A 25,000-nucleotide genomic window follows, 5' to 3' on the forward strand; every position below is an offset into this window, starting at 1 on the left:
AGTTATGGGTATTTTTAATTAAATAGATTTATGTTTGGGCTATTTATCTATTACTCTTTATTTACTTGATAATGGTGTATTGATTATTAATTTTTTGGTTAATTTATCACCTCACTTTTCATTTATTGCCCAGTTTATGTATGTATTTATTAATTTACTTTTTAACTAATTATTTAATTATTTGCCGAGTTATTTGTAATTAATTATTTTTCGATTGCTCATAATTGCCTAATCTAATTATCTGCTAATTTAATTGCCTACTTTATAACTAATTATTTCAATTCTATGTACTTGATATTAGATAAATAATTATTATTTCTTTATTAGGAATTTGTTTATTAATTACCTATGTGGTTTATTTATGTACTTAATACTTTGATTTTGAACTAATTAATTCGTTTAATTATTTGGCAGTTGATAATTTTATTTAATAATTAATTATTTTTTAAAATCTCTTCTTAATAATGGAAAAATAATTATTTCTTATTGATTTAATTTATTATTGATTTATTTATTAATTAAATTTTTTTCAATCATGTAGTGGGGATTTTATGTATGTTTACTTGATACATCTTTGCTTTTTGAAACTAATTAATTGATTTCACGATTTGTCAGATATAATATATATATATATAATATTATATATATATATATATAATATATATATATATATATATATTATCATAACCGTGTGAATCTAACAATACTTACACAATTACCTTCAAACTGATAGACTAAAAAATGAGCAAATATGAATAAAATAAAACTTCCCCAAACTCAAGAATTTCTTGGTAGAGGAAGGACAAAATCTCTCCCACAGTTTGAGCTGAAGGGAATTGAATCCTCTATTGCTTTCTATCCAATAGAATCCGATCCTGCGATGATTCTCAATAAGGAGACTGACGGTGGGGATTTCTCTCTCTTTCTTTTTTTTTTTTTAAAGAGGATTGGATTCTGGTGCTGTTTGCATTTTGAGATTCTTACAGCCTCCTTCAAGAGACGATCTGGAGAGGATTTGGGTCCCTTTTGTTTTCTATGGCGGAAAAGTTATTTTAAATATTAGTCCAATAATGTAGATTAAATACATAATATAAATATATTAATAAACTTTTAAATATTAATTTAAAAATTAGATAAATACATAAATATATAAAGAAACTGACAAATTGTGAAATCAATTAATTAGTTCAAAAGCAAAGTATCAAGTACATGCATAAATCACCTAATAATTGAAAAAAATTTAATTATAAATAAATCAATAATAAATTAAATCAATAATAAGAAATAATTATTTTTCCATTATTAAGAAGAGATTTAAGAAAATAATTCATTATTAAATAAATTTATCAACTGCCAAATAATTAAACGAATTAATTAGTTCAAAATCAAAGTATTAAATACATAAATAAACCACATAGGTAATTAAAAAACAAATTCTCAATAAAGAAATAATAATTATTTATCTAGTATCAACTACATAGAATTGAAATAATTAGTTATAAAGTAGGCAATTGAATTAGTAGATAATTAAATTAGGCAATTATGAATAATCGAAAAATAATTATTGAATTGATAAATAACAAATAACTCGGCAAATAATTAAATAATTAGTTAAAAAGTAAATTAATAAATACATACATAAACAGGGCAATAAATGAAAAGTGAGGTGATAAATTTACCCCAAAAAATAATATGTATATATATATATATATAGATATATATATATATATATATATATATATATATAATTTTGTGTGTGTGTGTGGTGTGTGTGTATGTGTGTGTGTTATATATGTGTGTGTGTGTAATATGTATAGTATATATATATTATATATATATATATATATATATATATATATATACATAGTATATATGATGTTTGAATATGTATATGAATTCATATATAAGTATAGTTCTGTAAGCTTGTTTCTCTCTCTCTCTCTCTCTCTCTCTCTCTCTCTCTCTCTCTGAACCGCCACTTGATTCGACACCCCTCCCCCAAACCCTCTCCACCCTCCTATGTCTTCTCCTCGTTTGGTTAAACGACGCGAAAAGAAAAGAATAAAATACTTGGAGAGGATATAAAAAAATAATTCGAGATCTACAGAAGGGAAAATCGAGTGTGTGATTTTCTCTCGGGCTCTACTTTACACTTTGGTTTATTGCGTCCGGCTGTTTTGGGCTGTACTATAAAGGAGAGAGAGAGAGAGATAGAGAGAGAGAGAGAGAGAGAGAAGAGAGAGAGAGAGAGAGAGAGAGAGAGGAACTTATTGTGTATATATATATATATACTATATATATATATATATATATATATAATGTATGTATAGAATAAAGAAATACTGGATTTAAAATGGTATGGTCTATAACAGATGGTTCTCTCTCTCCTCTCTCTTCTCTCTCTCTCTCTCTCTCTCTCTCTCTCTTACAAACAGAATTTTTCTCGCTTTAAGGACGAATTTGTGGACTTTTTTTTTCGGCGACTAGAGGTACTTTGGCCCATCCCATAACCATTGATTTTTAGTGTTATGGGAGAACTTACGACCGAAACCTCTCTTCTCTCTCTCTCTCTCTCTCTCTCTCTCTCTCTCTCTCTCTCTCCTCTCTCTCTCTTTTCTGTGTGTGTGTGTGTTGTTTGTGTGGTACAGGCTACTTTCATCTGCCTCCGGCTGTATGAGAACATAAACAAAAAACGTTTTCTTTCACGCTATGTTGGGTCACTTGAACGAGACCTCTCCCGGACCCGCCCCCCAACCCCACCTCCCAAGATGCGATTGTTTATAGCTCCCCAAGGACTGACCAGATTCGTTTCTAGGGAAGCTATATCACCCCCCTAGCCTCCCCTCCCCTCCCCTCTCTCCCCCTCCCCAAACTCAAACCCCTGCTCAACGTAGCAGTTGTGGATGGTCAAATTCATTGTTTTGGGAACAGTACTATTTGCCTGAACCTCCACCCAAGACCGTGTGCAACCTATATTTTGGGGTTAGCTCCCTCCCCTCCCCCGCGCCCCCAAAATTTAATATTTTGGTACCGGTACTTTCCTGACCCTGCTCTCAGGACCGTCTGTCCCCTACATTTTGGGGGCTGCGCTCCCAAATTCAGTGTTCTGGGAACAGTAATTTCCTGACTCTCCTCCCAAGAACGTCTGCCCCTAGATTTTGGGCCTAGGCCCCCCCAAATCCAAAGGTTTGGGAACAGTACTACTCTCCTGACCCTTCTTCCACGACACGCCTGCCCCTGAATTTTGGGGCTAGCCCCCTCCCCCCAACAAATTCAATATTTTCTGAACAGTACTTGCCTGACTCTCTTCCCAAGACAGTCTGCCCCCTTGATTCTGGGGCTAAGCCCCGCCAAATTCAATGTTTTGGGACCAGCTGGTCCAAAATTGATAAAATATGGAAAGAGCCTCTTGTAATATCGTCTTTTTCTGCGGAAAATTAAAATTTGAAAACAGGGTCGTGTGAAAACAACTTTGACTACTGGCGAAAAGTATGAAATATGTTTATATTAGGACCATTCGTAAAAGAGATATTTACAACATGAACAAGCAGATTCATGTGTCAAATATATATTGATTGGCGGAACAGATGAAATATTAATAACAAACACATGAAACACTAAAGAGAAAACGGTCGAAACACTAAAAAAAAGATGAAACAGTAAGCGATAATCAAACGAAACAACAGACGAACACCACACAAAAATGGTGACACACTAAGCAAAACCAGACAAAAACTAAACAATATCAGACGAAAACAGACGAAACACTAAACTAAAGCGAGATGAAACACTAAACAAAAATCAGGTGAAACATTAAAAAAACAAATAAAACATTAAACAAAAGAAGATGAAACCCTAAACTAAAAACAGATAAAGTTCTTAAGAAAAAACAGATGAAAACTAAACAAAATATAGATGAAACAGACGAACCACTAGACATAAAACAGACGAAACACCAAGCCAAACTTCCACTTGTTAAAGAGGGAGTTCGATAGACATACGAGCCATTACATTCTTCTCCCCTCGAAAGCATTAGGCCTGGTGAGAAGATCCGTAGGCCTAGGGAACCCATCCGAGGAGTATTTTTTTCTTTTGTGGAGGCGATGTGGGAGAATGATCGTTATTTGGGTGGGGGCCTCTTTAATTAATGGGTCTTTATAGCGGAGAGAGAGAGAGAGAGAGAGAGAGAGAGAGAGAGAGAGAGAGAGAGAGAAGGGAGCTTTCATGTGAGAATAAAGCTGTGTCAAACTATTGTGCTTCATAGAAGTGAAAAAATATTGTAACATGAAACCTTTCTGTCTGAAAGAGAGAGAGAGAGAGAGAGAGAGAGAGAGACAGAGAGAGAGAGAGAGAGAGAGAGAGAGAGAGAGATGTGTCAGGTGTTGTTGTGTTTGTGACAATTATAAAAATAAGAGAGAGAGAGAAGTTAACATGAACCTTTTTTAAGAGGAAGAGAGAGAGAGAGAGATGGGTCAGGTGTTATTGTGCTTGTGACAATTTATAAATAAGAGAGAGAGAGAGAGAGAGGGTAACATGAACCTTTATTTAAGAGAGAGAGAGAGAGAGAGAGAGAGAGAGGAGAGAGAGAGAGAGAGAGAAGGGGGGAAGGAGGGAAAGTGAACAAGCACGGGACTGATTGTCGTTGATGCTCTGAGCTTATGTAGATGCAAACGATGCTGTAAACAGTAACATATAAAATAATCTCTCTCTCTCTCTCTCTCTCTCTCTCTCTCTCTCTCTCTCTCAGAGAAAAACGGGGAACTTCAAAGAAATTCTATGTTGGTTTGCCTTCGTTTGTGCGTCCCTTTCTTTGTGAGGGCGTTTCCTTTGTGGTTTGCCTTTCGGGGATTAGTGGGAAATAATGAAAGATAGTATAGCCTCTCTCTCTCTCTCTCTCTCTCGTCTCTCTCTCTCTCTCTCTCTCTCTCGTCTCTCTCTCTGTGTGTGTGTGTGTGTGTGTGTGTGTGTGTGTGTGTGTGTGTAACAATTACAAAAACTATATCTTTCATTCTCCCTGTCTTTTTCGATCTCTCTAACATTTTAGATAATTTTAGAGAAAATAGTGGATAAATATATACGAAGAAGAAAAAGTAAACATCAGTCATGCATACCAAGAGACAGAAGGATCTTGTTCCAGAAAATCAGAAAGTGGAAAAAAGGTCTAGCAAAAAAAAAAAAATGCATGGAAAGTTATAGAACTAAAAACGTAAGAGGAAATGCAGAACAAAAGATTATACAATCAAAGAAAATGAAAAACGGGACTTGGAGAAAAAACCCTATTAAATATCAAGCAAAATCCCAAAACTATTATACTCATATGCGAAGAAGATGAATAAAAGAAGAATAGAAATAGGCCCTCTAAGAATTGAAGGGAGATTAACGAATGAAAAAAAAAAAGGAAATTTGCAACATACTGGCAGAACGATTATAAGGAGAGAATTCACCCCTAGAATAGATAATGAAGATAATGATATAGAAGTAAGGGATGAAATAGTGAATATTTAGCTGACATAGATATTAATGAAGCTGATATGTGCAGGCTATTAATGAAATTAAAATGGAGCTGCTGCAGGGCCTGATGGAATTCCTGCTATTTTGTTAAAGAAAGTAGTTCATTCTATCGCAAAGCCACTTGCAATATTATTAAGACAAAGTGTAGATACAGGCAAGATTTATGATGAGCACAAATTAGCATATATTACCCCTACTTTCAAAAGTGGATCAAGACTAAGAGGCAAGTAATTATAGGCCTGTGAGTCTAACATCACATATTATGAAAGTGTATGAAAGGGTAATGAAGAAAAATATTATGAAACATTTAATAAAAAAATAATTTGTTTAATAAAGGACAACATGGGTTTCGTACCCGGAAAAGTACACAAACCCAACTGTTAGTCCACCGTGAGAACATATTCAAAAATATGAAAAGCGGAAATGAAACAGAGTGGTTTATTTAGACTTTGCAAAAGCTTTTGATAAGTAGACCATAATATATTAGCGAAGAAAATTAGAAAACACAATATCGTGGATAAAGTAGGAAGATGGTTAAAAGAATTTTTACACAACAGAAAACAGATAGTTATTGCAAACAAACGACGAGAAATCGGAAATGAAGCCAAGGTAATATCCGGTGTGCCGCAAGGTACGGTGTTAGCTGCAATACTGTTTGTATTATGATTGAAGACATAGACAATAATGTTAAGGATTCGGTAGTGAGTAGTTTCGCAGATGACACAAGAATGAGTAGAGAAATTACTTGTGATGGAAGATAGGAACGCTCTACAAAGAGACCTTAACAAAGTATATGATTGGGCAGAGGTAAATAGATGGTATTTAACTCTGATAAATTTGAATCAATAAATTATGGAGACAGAGAAAGAAAGCTATATGCATATAAGGGACCTAATAATTGAGACAATCACAAATAAGGAAGCAGTTAAAGACCTTGGTGTGATGATGAATAGGAACATGTTATGCAATGATCAAATAGCAACTCTGTTGGCAAAATGGAAGCAAAAATGGGAATGTTGTTGACGGCACTTCAAAACAAGAAAAGCTGAACACATGATTATGCTTTATAAAAACATATGTTCGTAGTCCACTTGAATATTGCAATATGATATGGTACCCACACTATCAAAAGGATATTGCACAAATAGAGAGTGTACAAAGGTCCTTTACAGCTAGAATAGAAGAAGTTAAAGACCTTGACTACTGGGAAAGACTACAATCCTTAAAATTATATAGTCTAGAAACGAGAAGAGAACGCTACATGATAATTCAGAAGGCATGGAAACAGATAGAAGGAATAGCAGAAAATATCATGGAACTAAAAATATCAGAAAGAGCAAGCAGAGGTAGATTAATAGTGCCCAAAAACTATACCAGAAAAATAAGGAAAGCACACAGGACATTAATCCACTACGCACAGCATCGATAATGCAGCGTCTATTCAATGCGTTGCCAGCTCATCTGAGGAATATATCAGGAGTGAGCGTAGATGTGTTTAAGAATAAGCTCGACAAATATCTAAACTGCATCCCAGACCATCCAAGATTGGAAGATGCAAAATATACCGGAAGATGTACTAGCAACTCTCTGGTAGACATTAGAGGTGCCTCACACTGAGGGACCTGGGGCAACCCGAACAAGATGTAAGGTCTGTAAGGTAGGTAAGGTAATCGGTCTCTCTCTCTCTCCTCTCTCTCTCTCTCTCTCTCTCTCTGATAACAAAAGTTAGAGCTTTAGGAATTGTAGAAGTAGCAGAGTGGATCGAAGACTGGCTAACTTATAGAAAACAGAGAGTCGTAATAAATGGTGAAAATCAGAATGGGCAGATGTAACAAGCGGAGTTCCCCAGGGTTCTGTACTTGGCCCTCTCTTGTTTTTTTATTTACTGTAATGACATTGATGTAAGCTTAACTAGCAGGATAGCCAAATGTGCAGATGACACCAAACTAGGTGTAAATGCAGCAGACCCAGATGCAGTGGAAAGTTTAAGAAATGATCTAATGAAAATAGGAGAGTGGTAAAAAAAATGGCAGATGCCTTTTAACGTAAAGTGTAAAGTATTACAAATAGGAACAAACAACCCCCATACCACCTACATGCTGCTTGGGAATGACATAAATAGTGCAGAACAAGAAGAGGACCTTGGAGTCATTATTACCAAGGACTTAAAATCCAGAAAACGGTGCATGAAAGCCGAAAAGATGGCACAGAAACTAGTGGGATACATAAAGAGGCAGTTCAAATACAGAAACAAGAAAACTGTGCTGCAGCTCTACACATCAATAGTTAGGCTCCATTTTGAATATGCAGTACAGTTTTGGTCACCAACACTAAGAAAAGACATAAAGATTAGAAGGAGTACAAGCAAGAGCCACAAAGTTAATTCCAACCATCAGGCAAATAGGTTACCGAAGACGACTAGAGAGCCTGAACAAGTATGGCTTAGAAACACGACGATTGCGAGGACAAGTAATTGAAACATATAAAATACTGAAGGGCATAACGTAAGTAGACAGTAACCTATTTACATTAAACGAAAACCAAACAAGAAATAATGGATGGAAACTAGAACTGAAGAGATAAAACACATCCCACTCTGGGAACTTCTTTACATACAAGATATGTAAGACATGGAATAAACTGCCACCAGAAGTTGTAAACAGCAACAGAGTGAGAGTTTAAAAGAAAGCTATATAAATTCATTAGGACACTGAGAATACACAGTAAAACCTGCTCTTACAGATAAGTGAGCACATGATGTCTCCTCGGATGGACTAACAAGTCTTTGAGACATCCTAATCCTTGTAACTCTCTCTCTCTCTCTCATTTTATTGCATTTACCCTGTCTTACAGGGCGCTTTGTTGTACCAGCCACCCTACCCCATCCCACATATAGTCTATGATGGCACGTTTCGTTCAGAAATCCCAAGAGGAAATTAGTCTGGAGAGAGAGAGAGAGAGAGAGAGAGAGAGAGAGAGAGAGAGAGAGAGAGAGAGGAAATGGTGATCATAATATAAAAATAAGATGGAATAGACAATAAAATTAATACATAGAAAATTCAGGAGACTTCAGCAGCAAAAAAGGAGGAATGAATTTGCTCCTTGCTTAAATATTTGGTGATCTGAAGATTCCAGAACTGCTTCTGGAGATCTGAAGATTTCAGAACTGCTTCTGGAGAGCTGAAGATTTCAGAACTGCTTCTGGAGAGCTGAAGATTTCAGAACTGCTTCTGGAGATCTGAAGATTCCAGAACTGCTTCTGTATATCTGAAGATTCCAGAACTGCTTCTGGAGATCTGAAGATTTCAGAACTGCTTCTGGAGATCTGAAGATTTCAGAACTGCTTCTGGAGAGCTGAAGATTTCAGAACTGCTTCTGGAGATCTGAAGATTCCAAAACTGCTTCTGTATATCTGAAGATTCCAGAACTGCTTTTTGGAAATTGGGTATTTCATAACTACTTTGGAGATCTGAAGATTCCACAACTGTTTTTTGGAGACTGTGTATTCCATAACTGCTTTTGGAGATCCGAAGATTCCAGAACTGCTTTGGAGTTCTAAAGATTCCAGAACTGTAACTGGAGATATGAAGATTCCAGAACTGCTTTTTGGAGATGGATATTCCATAACTGCTGGAAATCTGAATATTCCAGAACTGCTTTGGAGAGCTGAAGATTCTAGAACTTCTTGAGATCTGAAGATTCCAGAACTGCTTCTGGAGGTCTGAAGTTTCCGGAACTGCTTTTAGGAGATTCTGTATACCGTAACTTCTTCTTGAGATCTGAATATTCCAGAACTGCTTTTTGAAGATTGGATATTCCATAACTGCTGGAGATCTGAAGATTCCATAACTGCTTTTTGGGAATTGGGTATTCCATAATTGCTTTGGATATCTAAAGATTCCAGAATTGCTTCTGGAGATCTGAAGATTCCAGAACTACTTCTGGACTTCTGAAGATTCCAGAACTGCTTTTTGAAAATTGGGTCTTTCATAACTGCTTTGGAGATCTGGAGATTCCAGAACTACTTTTTGGAGACTGGGTATTCCATAACTGCTTATGGAGATCTGAAGATTCCATAACCGCACTAGGCAAACTATCCCACGTTCCAGTTGTAGCAAAGATAATAAATACTCTTAGCAAAATGAACATAATTAAACCTGCCTTTTGTCAATTTTGTAAATCAGTTATAAACACGGAGACGCCATTTTACTCAAAGGGGTTGCATAGGAATACCTATCCCAGCCCCCTCACAAACCACCCCACCTTTTTTTTTTTACACAAGAACACACTAAAAATAATAAAATAAAATAAAATATACGCTATGGAGAAGTCTCAAGTAGGTGAGTGAATATTTTAGTCCGCCAGATACACTCTGCTTAATTGAATGAGTTCAACACCGTGGTTTTTTTTTTCTCCCTCCTCGTTCTTGTTAGAGTGGTGACGTTGTTAAATCTCTCTCTCTCTCTCTCTCTCTCTCTCTCTCTCTCTCTCTCTCTCTCTCTCTCTCTCTCTCTCTCTATCACACACATACCCATATAAGGTAAGTGTTTTTAATCCCCATTATTATCTCTTGAATTCAAATGTATTCAGATATGTTATATATATATATATATATTATATATATATATATATATATATATATATATATATATATATATATGTGTGTGTGTGTGTGTGTGTGTGTGTGTGTGATTCTCTCTCTCTCTCTCTCTCTCTCTCTCTCTCTCTCTCTCTCTCTTTGACCGATTGAAAAGTATCCTTTTTGAATCAACGTCTTCAGGATCTTTTATCCTTCGTAAATAAAAGTAAAATGAAGTGTGCACTGAAGTGTTATTATTATTATTATTATTATATTATTATTATTATTATTATTATTTTATTATTATTCAGTTAGGTTACTGTGCCACTATTCAAGGCAGCTGTTGCCAGGATACGACCGCAGATGCATATTAATGCCGAATATTATTAATATTGTTATTCCCTCGATCCATCTCCTTCGACAAAGTAATTCATGAAAGTTCCCCTCTGGTCTCTACTACTACTATTATTATTATTATTATTATTATTATTATTATTATTATTATTATTATTATTATTATATATAAGAAAAAGAAACCAGTATCTACACACTCTCTCGTTTTTGGTTTCGAAACATTTGAAACCATATGAGATGTGAGATAAATTGTTTATCGAGAAACGAGAAACCTGTTTATGAATAGTTATCGGTTTCAGCTGTTCATCACTTACTTAGAAACCGGTTTTAGTTTTCTGCAAAAGATCTTAAAAACTACAAAGACTAGAGGGCTGCAAAATGGTATGTTGATCATCCAGCCTCCAGTCATCAAACTTAGCAAATTGCAGCCCTCTAGCATCAGTAGATTTTATGTTATTTAAGGTTAAAGTTAACCATGATCTTATGCACCTTCACGTCACCACATTTGGGGAGCAACTGAGCGCTACCCCGTTTGTAGCTGGGAGTTTCATACTGCAGCACATCGAGAGTTCCATACAGCATTATATGCTTTACAGAAAACTCGATTTCGCGTGTATTACTTGTTTTATGTCTTTATCTTTTCTGTTCCAATAATGCATCACTTAGAAACCGGAAGTTCCTGCCTATCAATCTGGTAGCCTGAGTTCGCTCCCCGTTTCAGCCAACACGGAACCAGAAGAATTTATTTCTGGTAATTAGAAATTCATATCTCGATATGATGTGGTTCGGATCCACAATAAACTGCAGGTCCCGTTGCTAAGTAAGCAATTGGTTCCTAGCCATGTAGAAATATCTAATCGTTCGGGGCGGCCATAGGTGAGCTGTTCATCAGCTCAGTGGTCTGGTTAAGCCAAGATAGACTTTTCCCTTAGAAATCTGAAACCAGGAACCTGAAAGGATTAAAATCATCCTAATGAAACCAAGAAACCTTTCTGGGGTTTCGAAAACGGAGTATATTTACTTTTGGAGCAACTCGTGCGCGCCTCCATTAGGCGTGACGGATATTTTAAACCAAGTCGAGGAGGTGCTCCACTCAAAACAGCTCTCCCCCCCTAACCCCCCCGCCTGTAAACCTCTCCCCTTCCCCACCCCCCACACCCTCCTTCCCGGACCACAACCCTTAGAAAAATAAAAATTACCTTCTTTGTCCTTGACTAATGTATCTTAAAAAGACACGGCCCGTCTTTGTGCTTTTTCAAAAAGGTACGACGGGCTTGCGCGCTCGTGCGCCGGCGCGCACGTTCCGAAATCCGTATGCTATTCCCTCTCCCTTCCCCCCAGCCCCCATGTAAAAGAAAGAGCAGTAGTGATGAGATAATGGTAATAAAAGAGGGGACAGGAAACCCGAGATAATGGGAGGAACAATGACGAGAACTGAAGAATTTTGAGATCACTCGAATCTACGGTTGTGAATTGAAGAAATTCTGCCTTTTATATTTATTGTTGTTGTTGTTATGGAAATAACTTGAAAAACAAAGGGACGGAACGTAAAATGTAAATCTACGAAGGCTTCATTGTCGGAGTATTACAGTGGAAGTCAAAGACATCAAATGCTGATGCTGAAGAGTCGAATTGCTTCTTTTTTTTTTGGGGGGGGGGGGGGGGGGGGGGGGGGGGGGGGGGGGGCGGGGCTAAGGGGGGGGGGGGTTGCTGTGAAGGGAATCAATGTGAGGAGTTTCATTGTGGCGAATTTGGTTAAATGCTTTTCTATGGCTCAACTCTGGCCCGTTCCGGGGCTTTCATTTGCGGTTTATTTTTATTTTAATGCTTTATATCCTTTTGTCTTCATATATATATATATATATATATATATATATATATTATATATATATATATATATATATATATATATGTATATATACACATTTTAAACACTAAAGGGTTGTGAATTGAAGAAAGTCTGCCTTTTATATCTATTGTTGTTGTTTTGGAAATAACTTGAAGAAGGAATTTGCTTCATTAACAAACATATTTTGTCCCATTAATAAACATGTTTTGTTCCAGTAACACAGATCTTGTCATTTTAACAGGCATGACTTGTTCCAGTAACACATTTCTTGACTCATTAACAAACATGTCTAGTTCCATTAACATTATCTTGACTCATTAACAAACATGAATTGTTCCAGTAACACATATGTTGTCTCTTTAGCAAACGAGGTTTGTTTACAAACATATATTGTCCAATAACATACATGACTTGTGCCGGGAAAACATATCTTGTCTTTGAAAAAAAGAAAAAAAAAAAGGTTTTTAATGGTCGAATAACATAATTGGCTATCAAAATAACACAAGAATACCTTCTGCAATAACAACCACAAGTTTGCGTCAGATACCATTCATATTTTCTCTTACTCGGGGAGTAAGTCTAGAAACTACGTACTTAGTTGTTGTTGTTGTTCTTGCTGTTGTTGTTGTTGTTGTTGGGGAGCAGGAAAGCCATTTGGAAAAGCCTAAAAATGTCTGAAAAAAGGTGTTTTGCGTTGAGTTAAAGATACAGGAATTTTAAGATAGGACATTTTATGTTTTATTTAATAGAATGAAAATGTAAAAACAAATAAATAATATGTATGTGAAACAGCACGAAACAACTATTTATGATAAAATAGAGATTATTCATTTTAATTTTCGCTGGTGAAACAACGTTGTATTTGACCGTAGATTTTAGCACTCGCCTCAAGTAAGCTGGAGGTCAGATCACGCCTTGTTTTGTTTCACTACTCAGTCAACATACGTGTATAAAACCTTCGTAGGGGTCATTATAGAAGTGTAGTGCCGTCAGTCCACCCACCTGGTGCACTGTAGGCGTAACTGAGAGGTGTTTGCGGTGTCCCATCGGCCCCTAGCTGCACCTACCTTTTAAGCCTTTTGTTTGACCTCCATTCCCACTGCCTTTAGCTGTCCAGCCTCTCTAATTAATTCGTCTTTGTGCAATTGTATGTGTGTGTTTTATTTTTCCAGTTGCACCTGAAGATCATTATATTCCATCTTTATTTTCTTTCCACTGCCCTAAGGGCCGTAATTGCCCCTTTCCCTTGGCTTTACGGCCTGGTATTCCTAAATCACAAGTCATCTCTTGATTATTTATGGTTTCATAAATCATACATCATCAATATATTAAACGGGACCGATCTTTTGGAGGAACCTCTTCAGGAAGTGAGCCCAGAAGGAGAAATTTGTTCCTCACCCACTTCTTCCCTCATTCGTCAGTTTTCTTTCCTCACTCTTCCCCTCCTTCCTTCCTCATTCATTCTTTCCTCAGTCCTCCCCCTCCATTTCTCCCTCTTTACTCACACCTCCTCCCTTCCTACCCATTCATTCTTTCCTCACTCTTCCTCCTGCCTCCCACCTTTTTCACTCCTTCCTCTTCCTCCCTCCCCATTCATTCTTTCCTCACTCTTCCCCCTCACTTCCTCCCTCTCCCCCTTCCCCTCCCCAAAACGCCCATCTCGTAATGATTAACTCATTGCCTCGTCCCCGAGATCATTTGAATAAACCCCACAGGCTGTTGCTCCCTGTTGCTCTCTTTCCTTCCCCCCCTCCCCCTGCCCCCCTCCCCCTACCCCCCCTCCCCCCTCCCCCCTCCCCCCCCTCTCCCCTCTCCCCTTCCCCCCGTGGTTTCGAAACCATCCGGGAACAATGGGTTTCTCGGTGCTAACGCTCGTCCTCACCATTGTTTTCTGCGCCGCACATTTTAGCCATGGCACCCTCAAGAGGTGGCGGTTCTGGCAATGACGATGATTTTCTGGTGTCCTGTTGCTGTCCAGCTCTCCTCCTCCTCCTCCTCCTCCTCCTCCTCCTCCTCCTTTCTGGGGAATGTTAACTGTTTTTTTTATTCTTTTGAGTGCCTGTGTTTGTATATTTTTTGCGCAAGATTTTTTTTTCATTCATCATGTCCTCTGGCATGATGATGATGATGAAGTACTTTTAATCTGCAGTTTTATTTATTTATTTTCTTTTGCAAGATGTTTAAATGTTTATTTTCAGCATTGGTTGCATCATTGGCTTCCTCGGGAATGTAAACTGTTTTCTTTTTCTCTCTCTGCGTGATGAAGTAGGTTTTTTTGATGAAGTAGGTTTTTAATTTGGAGTATTTTTATTTTTAGTATTTATTTACTTTTTTTGTAAGATGTTTCGTGATTATACTACGAAGTTTTTTAATTTACTTTTTGTTCATTTTAGGTTGTTGCAGTCATTATTTTTCTATGTAGCATGGTTTTTTTTTTATTTTAAGTATTTTACTTTAGTTTTGATTTTGTGTTTTCAGTTTTTATTCTGGAACTTCGTACAATGGGATGCAATATTGGGGTCTTTCATGCCAGATTTTCTTATATCATTTTCCATCATCTAGAGTAGAACTATGTAAATATTTGCAAGCCAAAGTTATTTTTCCCAAATGGTTTTTTTTTCAGCTTAATTTTCCCAGCTTTTATTTCTACTTTACAAGTATTTTTTTTTAATCTTAAGTTAGTTTTTCCTAACGTTTATTTCTACTTAACCGGTTTTTTTTTTATCTAAAGTTAGTTTGTCCCAACTTTCATTTACTTCTACTCAACCAGTTTTTTTGTAATCTTAAGTTAGTTTTTCCCATCTTTTAGTTCTACTTAACCAGTCTTATGTAATGGTTAGTTATTTCTGCCCAAGTTTTTTCAACTTAACTAGTATCTTGGGGTTTTTAACTTAACCAGTTTGGCGGTAATCCTAAGTTAGTTCTCCCCAATTTTTTTTAACTTAACAGTTAGTTGCCCAAGTTCTTTTTACTTAACCAGTTCTGCTTAAGTTTTTTCAACTTCACCAATTTTTTTTTTTTTTTTTTTTTTTTTTTTTTTGTTTTTTTTTTTTTTTTTTTTTGTAATGCTCAGCTTTTCCCAACTTATAATTTATCTTAACCAGATTTTTCTTATCCTAAGGTTTTTCTGCCCAAGTTTTTTCTAACTTAACCAAATTTTTGTAATGCTCAGTTAGTTTTTCTCAACTTATACAGTTTTTTGTGCTCTTAAGTCAGTTTTGCCAATTTTTTCAACTTAACCATTTTTTTAAATCCTAAGTTAGTTTCCTGAAAAAATTTTTAACAATTTTTTTTAATTTTTTTATGTTGAGTTAATCAGCCCAAGTTTCGTTTAAGTTAACTAGTTTTGGGTCACACATGAATAGGACGTCCGATAATTAATAGAATTTTAAGTCACAGACGAATAAGACATTCGCGAAAAAGTAGAATTTTTGGTCACATACAAATGGAACATTTGTGAATAAATAGAATTTTAAGTGACAGACGAATATTCAATTCGCCAATAAATGGAATTTGAATTCATACACGACTAGAACATTCACGAAAAAGCAGAATATTTGGTCACACATGAAAGAACATTCGTAAACAAAAATTGGAATATTAGGTCACACACGAATATGACATCTGTTGATAAATTGAATTTCAGGTCACACAAGAAGAGATCATTCGTGAATAAATAGAATTTTAGATCACATAAGAATAGGAAATCCGCTAATAGAGGGAATCTTTGGTCCCACAAATAGAACATTCATGAATAAATAGAATTTTAGTTGTGAACAAATATTATTTTAGGTCACACACAAATAGAAAATTCGCAAATGAATAGAGTTCTTGCTCACAGACGAATAAGACATTTGCAAATAAATAGAATTTTAGGTTACGGACGAATAAGAGATTTGCGAATAAATAGAGTTTTAGGTCACGGACGAATAGAACATTTGTGAATAAATAGTTTTAGGTCACAAACGAATAAGACATTCGCGAATAAATAGAGTTTTAGGTTACAAATGAATAAGACATTCGCGAATTAATAGAATTTTAAGACACAGACGAATAAGACTTGCGAACAAATAGAATTTTAGGTCACAGACGAATAGGACATTCACGAATAAATAGAATCTTAGGTCACAGATGAATAAGACATTCACGAATGAATAGAGTTTTAGGTCACAGATAAATAAGACTTTCGCGATTTAATAGAATTTTAAGACACACACGAATAAGACATTCTCGAATAAATAGAATTTTAGGTCACAGGCGATTAAGACATTTGCGAATAAATATAATTCTAGGTCACAAACAAATAAGACATTTGCGAATAAATAGAGTTTTAGGTCCTAGATGAATAAGACATTCGCAAATACATAGAATTTTAGGTCATAGACGAATAAGACATTCGCCAATAAATACAATTTTAGGTCACAAACGAATAAGATATTTGCGAATAAATAGAATTTTAGGTCACAGATGAATAAGAGATTTGCGAATTAATAGAATTTTAAGACACAGACGAATAAGACATTCGCGAATAAATAGAATTTTAGGTCACAGACGAAAAAGACATTCACGAATTCAGTAGTTTTATGTCAAACGCGAACAGGACACCCGGTACTAAACATAACATGAAACCAACCTTGAATAGTAGAAGGAATCTTCAGGGCAGCCGAAAGCCATCCTCGAATAAGTGAGAAACGCGGCATTGGCCGGAATGGATCCTCAGATTCCTGTACTAAAAAGGAAGTTTGCCCCCCACCCCCCTCCCTCGACCTCTCCCAAAAATGGTGGGAAATAAGTTTTGGGGGCAGAAAAAGACCCTTTGCAATTTCCATGGACTTTGGGGAGAAGTTTTGGACATCGTGCAGAGAAGAAGCACCACCGGGCGAAGTTTGGCCCGAGGAGGAGGAGGAGGAGGAGGAGGAGGAGGAGGAGGTGGTGGTGGTTTGTGGTAGACAGTCAGGAAGAAAAGGTGAATGGGAGGAATTAAAAGGAGGGTCCTATGAGAGAGAGAGAGAGAGAAAGAGAGAGAGAGAGAGAGAGAGAGAGAGAGAGAGAGAGAGAGAGAGGATTGAAGTAACCAAGAGTGATTTATTTATTATGAAAGAAAGAGATTTAAATATTTTACTGATTTTAGAAAATATTTGTTACATAATTTTTTGTTTAATTAGTTAGATACCACCTGATTGTATATAATTATCTTAATCTATGTAATATCTGTAATTTTTTGTTAAATCGTCGTTTTTGTTGTAAAGTTAGGGCTTTGCCATTGACTTGATGAGGTTCCATATAAGTTTGGAAAATATTCCTTGGAGTTGAACGTAGTCTTAATATCTCACTATGATTAGCATTATGTCTGTCCGTCCGTCTGTCATTCAATCACGGCCATACGGCTGGTCCGATAGGCATAAAACTTAGCAGGGTTATAGAGGGGACCCCTAAGATGGTTTAATATGAGGTTTCATCCTACCTCCTGCCCCCCTCCGAAGGGGGTGGTGGTGAGAAGGGATTCCCTGGAACGGAGCTGGTTCTGCCTGTCAAACGGGGCTGGTTATGTCCGTAGATTGCTGGTAAATATAAATATAATAATTATTGTGTATGTGATTGTAATAGCCACAGTGTCCTCTGAACTCCTCGAATTCTTCGCTCTTTTTTGGGATTCACTTGTCGCTACAAAGCCTTGAGGTCAAAGTGCAAGAAATATGAAGAAATTATGATGTCTGGTAGTGGGAAACGAACCCGGGTTGCCCTAATCACGACGAGGTCACGTAGCCGACTTGACCACGAGAAGGATAAAAGTCTATTGCCTCTCATACATAGTACACATAACTGTCGTTTTAAAATATACCTGAAAACAACAGACATATATGTATGTATGATAGGTAATAGACTTTTACCCTTCTCGTTGTCACGTCGGCTACATGACCTCGTCGTGATTATGGTAACCGGGGTTCGTTTCCCGCTCCAGGACATCAGAATTTCTTCATATTTCTTGCACTTGGATCTCAAGGCTTTGTGCTGACAAGAGTTTCTAAAAAAGCGCCAAGAATTCGAGAAGTTTAAGAGGGCATTGTGGCTACTACAATTAAATATGTATCTGGTAACAAGGGACCAGTAGGTTCTACACACACACACACACACAAATATATATATATATATATAATATATATATATTATATATATTATATACATATATATATACATATATTATATATATATATATAGATATATATATATATATATATATCAAACGAAAAAAGCAGGAAGTGTCTTTTTTCCCATTACAGCTTGCAAGCTCTCCCTGCAAGTTGCAACTCCCATTGGCATTTGCATTTGCTTGCATCGGGGCGCAAGCATTAAATATTGACACTAATGTTAAGTAGACATGCACCTCCTGAATGCGCGCGCGTATCTGCCGTAAATTTCACGGAATTATCCTTTGACGAATGTGCGCAAGTAAAAGCAACTTTATTATACAAAAATCACAAGGTTCTTCTGCTGGACTGCGAAGGTAGTTTTGGCTTTATTATTTTGTTTTAGTACATTCACAAAAGAATTGTTTTTAATGCTTACAAGTATAGTACAAATGCATGTAGGTAACCATTCCGTAGTCACTCTTAAGCACAGCCACGCTTTAGTGCTGACTTAACAGGGGTTAAAATAAAGATAATATATATATATATATATATATATATATATATATATATATATATAATATAGATATTATATTATTATATGATGTATAATAATATTATAGATATAGATATATATATGGTATATACATATAATATATATATAATATATATATATATACATTTATACATATACTATTATATATATATATCATATATTATGATATATATATATATATATATATATATATATATTATTGAAATAAGCTCTTTTACTAAGGGTTTTGTTTTTTTTTTTATGTAAAGTGCTCAAAAGGTTTTGCGAATTTATATATATATATATATATATATATCTATATATATATATATATATATATATATATATATATATATATATATATCACACACACACACACACACACAAAGAACATAGTACTACATACATACACATAAAAATCGCAAAAAAATTTGAAACACTTTATTAAAAAAAAAAAAAAGTAATTGTGATTTTTTTTATCGACGTTACAAGGAATACGCATTATCTTTTTGTGCGCAAATAAAGCGTAATGCGTCACTAATTGCGCACACGTCAGCCACGCAACAAACCCCCCAAAATATTCCGGTCCTTTAACTTGGGAAGGAATAGGGGCCCAAATTATTAGCCAGCGTTGAGGGGGTATGAGTAAGTGTTACATGACAAAGAAAGTTATCGACCCGGTAGGATCGTGGGCGGCGTGGGTGGATGGGGTTGTGGGTGGGGGAAGGGGAGAGTAGTTGGAGGTATGGGTAGGGGCAAGGCACCTCCAACACATACACACCTGTTTCCCGCTAATTGTCAGTTACCTGAGGGTGAGCCCTTTATAGAACACCCCAGGCCAAACCTTGCTTGAATCACCCCCAAAATATCTTCAACAGTTGTCTATAGTTTCATTCAAGTTTTTCACCAGTTCTTTTTTTATTTGAGATTTTCTTTGACATGATTAGATAATTGTTCATCGAAGTATATGTTTATTCCTTTGTTTTGCAATGCTTCAGGTGTAATAATGTATTTGTTATTTACTTATCCCCCTTATTGATTTCTTTTTTCTAATTCGACTTTCTTCTCATTAGGAGAAGAAAGTTCGAGCGTTCATTCATACAGTTGTAATAATAATAATAATAATAATAATAATAATAATAATAGTGAAAAAATCAACAGTGGTATAAAGTATATATCTATATATATATATATGTTAAATATCTATATAGTATATATATATATCTACATATATAATAATTTCATATATATATATTATAGATATTATTATATATTATTATATATATATATATATATATATATATATATGACTTCAAATTACGGTCGCTTATTGCTACCTGGTCATTTTCATCATTTTCTATATTTTAATAGTTTTCTTCTTCTTCTCCTCCTACTCATTATTATTATTCATTATATATATTATATATATATAATATATATATATATATATATATATCCTTTCGGGAATACGTAAGCCCCCTTCCACCACCCCCTAACCCCCGAACGGGTCAGGGGCCACCCTCCTCCATATATATATATATATATATATATATATATATATATATATATATATATATATATATATATATATATATATAATTTGCAAAAAAGACTAAAACACTTTATTTGAAGATAACCAGAGTAAATGTTTTTTTTTTTATCAATATTACGAAAAATGAGAAAATGTGGAAAAATTTGGTGGATACTTTTGTTGATGAAAAAGAAGAAAAATGGAGTTTTTGGTGACGAAAACGTCCTCAAAAATTGTCTCCATATAGAAGACTCTTTTAGTGACAAAAAACGACAATAAAGAAGTGACTTTAATGAATATAACTGAGAAAAAGCTGGTTTTTTTCTAATATGAAAACACGAGGAATGTTTTGAAGACGAATATTGAAGCAAAACTGAGGGAATTTTTTTTCTTGACAAAGACCAGAAGGATGAAGAATATTTATAGCTTCAACAATGAGAAATAATGGAAAGCTATTTTGGTGACAAATACTTTTGTTTTTTTAAATGGCTAAAATCAGGGCTTTTGTTTTTTGTAGAATAAAAACGACATTTTTGGTGAGAGAATGAGGTCGTTTCTCAGTGACAAAAAAATGAGGGAAGTTGAGGACATTTGTAACGACAAGAAATGGAGGCAGTTCTATGTTGACAAAAAAAAAATGTACTTTCCCAGTGACCATACACAAAAAAAAAAAAAAAACTAGTAAAAAAATGCTCTGAAGTTCTTCGGCGCAATCTAGTTTTCTGTACAGAGTATAATGCTGTATAAAAAACTCCGCCTCGGCCCATGAAACCTGAAGTCACAGCCCGGTGATGGCCTGTGGTATTTCAAAATAAAATGCAAAATAAAAAAAGTAAAAAATGAAACTTTCATCTACAGCCCGGTGTTGGGTTGTTCCATAGCGGTGCCAGACGCAAGATCATGGCTAATTATGACGTAAAATAAAATATAATATACTGAGGCTAGAGGGTTCCAATTTGGTACGTTTGATGACTGCAGGGTGGAAGATCAACATACCAATTTGCAGCCCTCTAGCCTCAGTAGTATTCAAGATCTGAGGGCGGACGGACAGACAAAGGCCATCTCAATAGTTATCTTGTACAGAAAACTATAAATGGAATACTGTAGTCATGAGAAAAGGATTAAACTGGAATTCCTCGAATAGATGAAAGTGACGAAATATTCTCTAGTGATGGAATCGATAAGAAAAATTGGGAAATAACAAAAAAATAAAACTTTCAGTGATCATTATAAGGGGAATGAAAGTCTCGGTTTTGTTGGGAAAGCAAGGGGAGGAAAAGGAAGAATTTCTACTGATAAAAAGGCGGACAATGAAAAACCTTTCTAAGTGAAAGTTTTTGGAGGAAATTGAAGATTTTGCAGGATAGATACTTTCCAGTGACAGAATACTTTCACTAGAATGCCTTTGAAAGTGAAATTAAGATAAAGAAGGTTATCCATATTTGATTTTCTACAGAATAAAAAGAGAAAGAGAAAGTGAAAGAAAGTTCTTGATGCTTAAAGTAACTGAGAGACAATGTATTAATAATAATAAGATAAGAGAAAGGTTTGTTCAGTGATGAAAGCAAGAGGCAATGGAGGATTGAATTAATAACAAAAGCAGAAGAAAATTGAATACTTGGTTTTGCAGAAGTAAGAGAAAATTGATGACTCTTATTTAGTAAAAGTAAGAGAATATGGAAGACTTGTTTTGAGCAAAAGTTAGAGAAAATAGAAGACTTGTTTTTAGATAAAGTGAGAGAAAATAGAAGACTTGTTTTTTGCAGCTAAAGTAAGAGAAAATGGAAGACTTATGTTTTGCGAAAATAAAAATAAATGCAGGGCTTGATTTAGTAAAAGTTAGAGAAAATAGAAGACTTGTTTTTTGCAGCAAAAGTAAGAGAATATGGAAGACTTGTTTTCAGCAAACTTAAGAGAAAATCAAAGTCCTCTTTAAGGACGAAAGTAAGAGATAATCGAAGAGTCTGATGGGCAGAAAGAAGAGAAAGTCAAATACTTTATGAGACAAAATCAAATGAAATGAAAATGACCTGGCGTTAGACACAAGGGAAAATGGAACATTTATTTATCATCAAAAGTAAGAAAAAAGCAAATATTTTTTAGGGACGAAAGTAAGAGAAAATTGAAGTATTGAGTGGCAAAGCCTGGAGAAGTTAAGAAATTATTTAGTGATAAAATCAAAATATAATTGATTTTTACCTCGTTTTCAACACAAGAAAAATAAAATACTTGTTCATCGACAAAAGTGATAGGAAAGCCAAATCATTGTAAGGGCGAAAGTAAGAGAAAATCGAGGTCTTTAGCGACAATAAAAAGAGAGAGTGAAAGAGGTGTTTACAGACGAAATTCACCCATTATTAAACAAAAGGGAAAGTTGAAATTTTGTATTAGTAAAGAGGAGAAAAAATGTCACTCTTAGGTGTGAAAGCAAGAGAAAAAATTGTGTTTCGTTGGCAAAAAACAATAGAAAGTGAAAGACTTCACTCGGTGATAAAAACAAGTGAGAATCAAGATTGATTTTGTCAGGTGAGGATGGCCTCTTAAAATGAAGGACTGATTATTTATTTAGCCCATCTGCTGCAAGACGTCTCCTCCGTCTCCTTGTGGAGGCCCCGAGACCTGATCTCCTCCTTATCACCATCTCTTCGGTTGACTTCACCCATTAGGACGACACAGCCTTTGCCTGACCTCCTCACATTATCCCTCCTTCTTCCCCTCTTCCTCTTACTCCTCCTCTTCCTCCTTCCATCCTTGTTTTCATCCTTCAAGCCGTCGTCTCTCTCCTACCTTCTACCTTCAACCTTTACCAACCGCCTGCTCCTTAGTCCTAGTCCCTACCTACCAGCCCCTCAACCTAGCTTCTCCCTAGACCCATGGCCCCAGCTCCTCCTCCTCCTCCTCCTCCTCCTCCTCCTCCTCCTGTATTGCTTCTTCCTCACCTGCTGTTGCTGCTGCCGCCTTTACCTTGAGGGGACGAAGTAGTGGTTGACGTGACACTGTGATGTAAGGTGGACTCCCGCCCTCATGGGCTCACGTGTGGGTATTTACGCGAACCCTCTTCTATATTAACGTCCCTTCCTCCCTCCCTACCTCCCCTTCCTTCCCTCTGTCCGCTTTGGCACGTCCCACGGGCGTCCCTCTCCCCACTGGGGCAGCTCCCAAGTGCCTGCAGGATCGAAGTCAGAAGAGAATGTCCTTCGTCGTCGAGTTCCCGAGGCGATGCAATTCGATTGATCTCGTGCAATTGTTGTTGTGTGTGCGAGGAAGAATCATCGCGCCGGTATATGAGGGCGCCCTAGCGTAGCTGCTTGCTGCTGCTGCTCCTGCCTTGTTTTTTTGTCTCGGGTGTACAGCGGTGGTTGGCTGTTGCTGCCGCTGCTGCTGCTGCTGCTGCTGCTGCTGGGGCGTTCGCTCGCTTCTTGTCGACTGAACGCGCCTTCCCCGATGTCTCATACTGAGGTGACTGGATATCGAGAATCAGTATTTTATCGTTTTTATTCTGTGTTTCGCTGCTGTGGACACTAAAACTTTAGTGAGTGGTTGACTACATGTGTTAAACTGGCCCCCGCCCCCCTCCCTCTTCCCCCTTTTAACGGTGTTTTATTGCTTGAATTCTAAGCAAAATCGAGTGGTTATGTGTTATGCTTTGTGAATTTTTAGTTTAATCACTGGAAATTTTACGAGTGACTTTTTTTTATCGGTATGCAATACTTGGTCACAATTTTTTAGTTTAATTCCTGTAAGTTAAAATGGTAACGTTTGTTGCTTAAAAATATTACTCAGTATTGTTTTAGGATGACGTTTTAGTATCGAAATACCAACAAAATACAACATTTCTTATTTCTCCAAAATATCACTACCTAAATTAAATGCAACAATGACTGCTCCTCAGGCAGTATTCCGTATTTATTTTTTTTTTATTTGAATGACTTGGTCCAAAAGAAAAGAATGTGAAAGGTTACCAAAAAGTGTTGCTAGTTAGTTTGTGTATTTGTTCAGTGCTTCAAAACTGGAACAAAAGCACGTGACAGGTTGTGATATTTCGTTTTATGACTGCAAGTTACAAGAACCGCTGGGTGTCTTAAAGATGATTCAAGATCTTGTGTTTCCTGTTGCTCAACGAGAGATGATTCCTATGGGAACCGAGAGTTCATTCTGGAATTTGATAGCTCCTCCAAATTTCTACGCTAGATTATGACAGTGAAGACCTAACCAAAAATCTGACACACAGGTTTCCTGGAACTCTTATGACACCAGATGGATTCTAGATTTTTGGGTCACCGGGCATTATTTATGACACTAAATGACTCTCGGGACTTTGTGTCACCAAATTTCTTTAGTAGTTTCTGACACCGGGTGTGTCCTGGGACCTTTGACACCAGATTATCTTCTAGGACATTTCACTCTGTGATCTTTGACACCATGTGTATTCTGAGTACTTTATGACACACCTGTATCTATTTGAACCTTTGACATCAGATTTATTCTGGGACTTTGTGACACCGTGTATCTC

The sequence above is a fragment of the Macrobrachium nipponense genome, chromosome 34 (genome assembly GCF_015104395.2).
Source record: "Macrobrachium nipponense isolate FS-2020 chromosome 34, ASM1510439v2, whole genome shotgun sequence".
NCBI classification, from domain to species: domain Eukaryota; kingdom Metazoa; phylum Arthropoda; class Malacostraca; order Decapoda; family Palaemonidae; genus Macrobrachium; species Macrobrachium nipponense.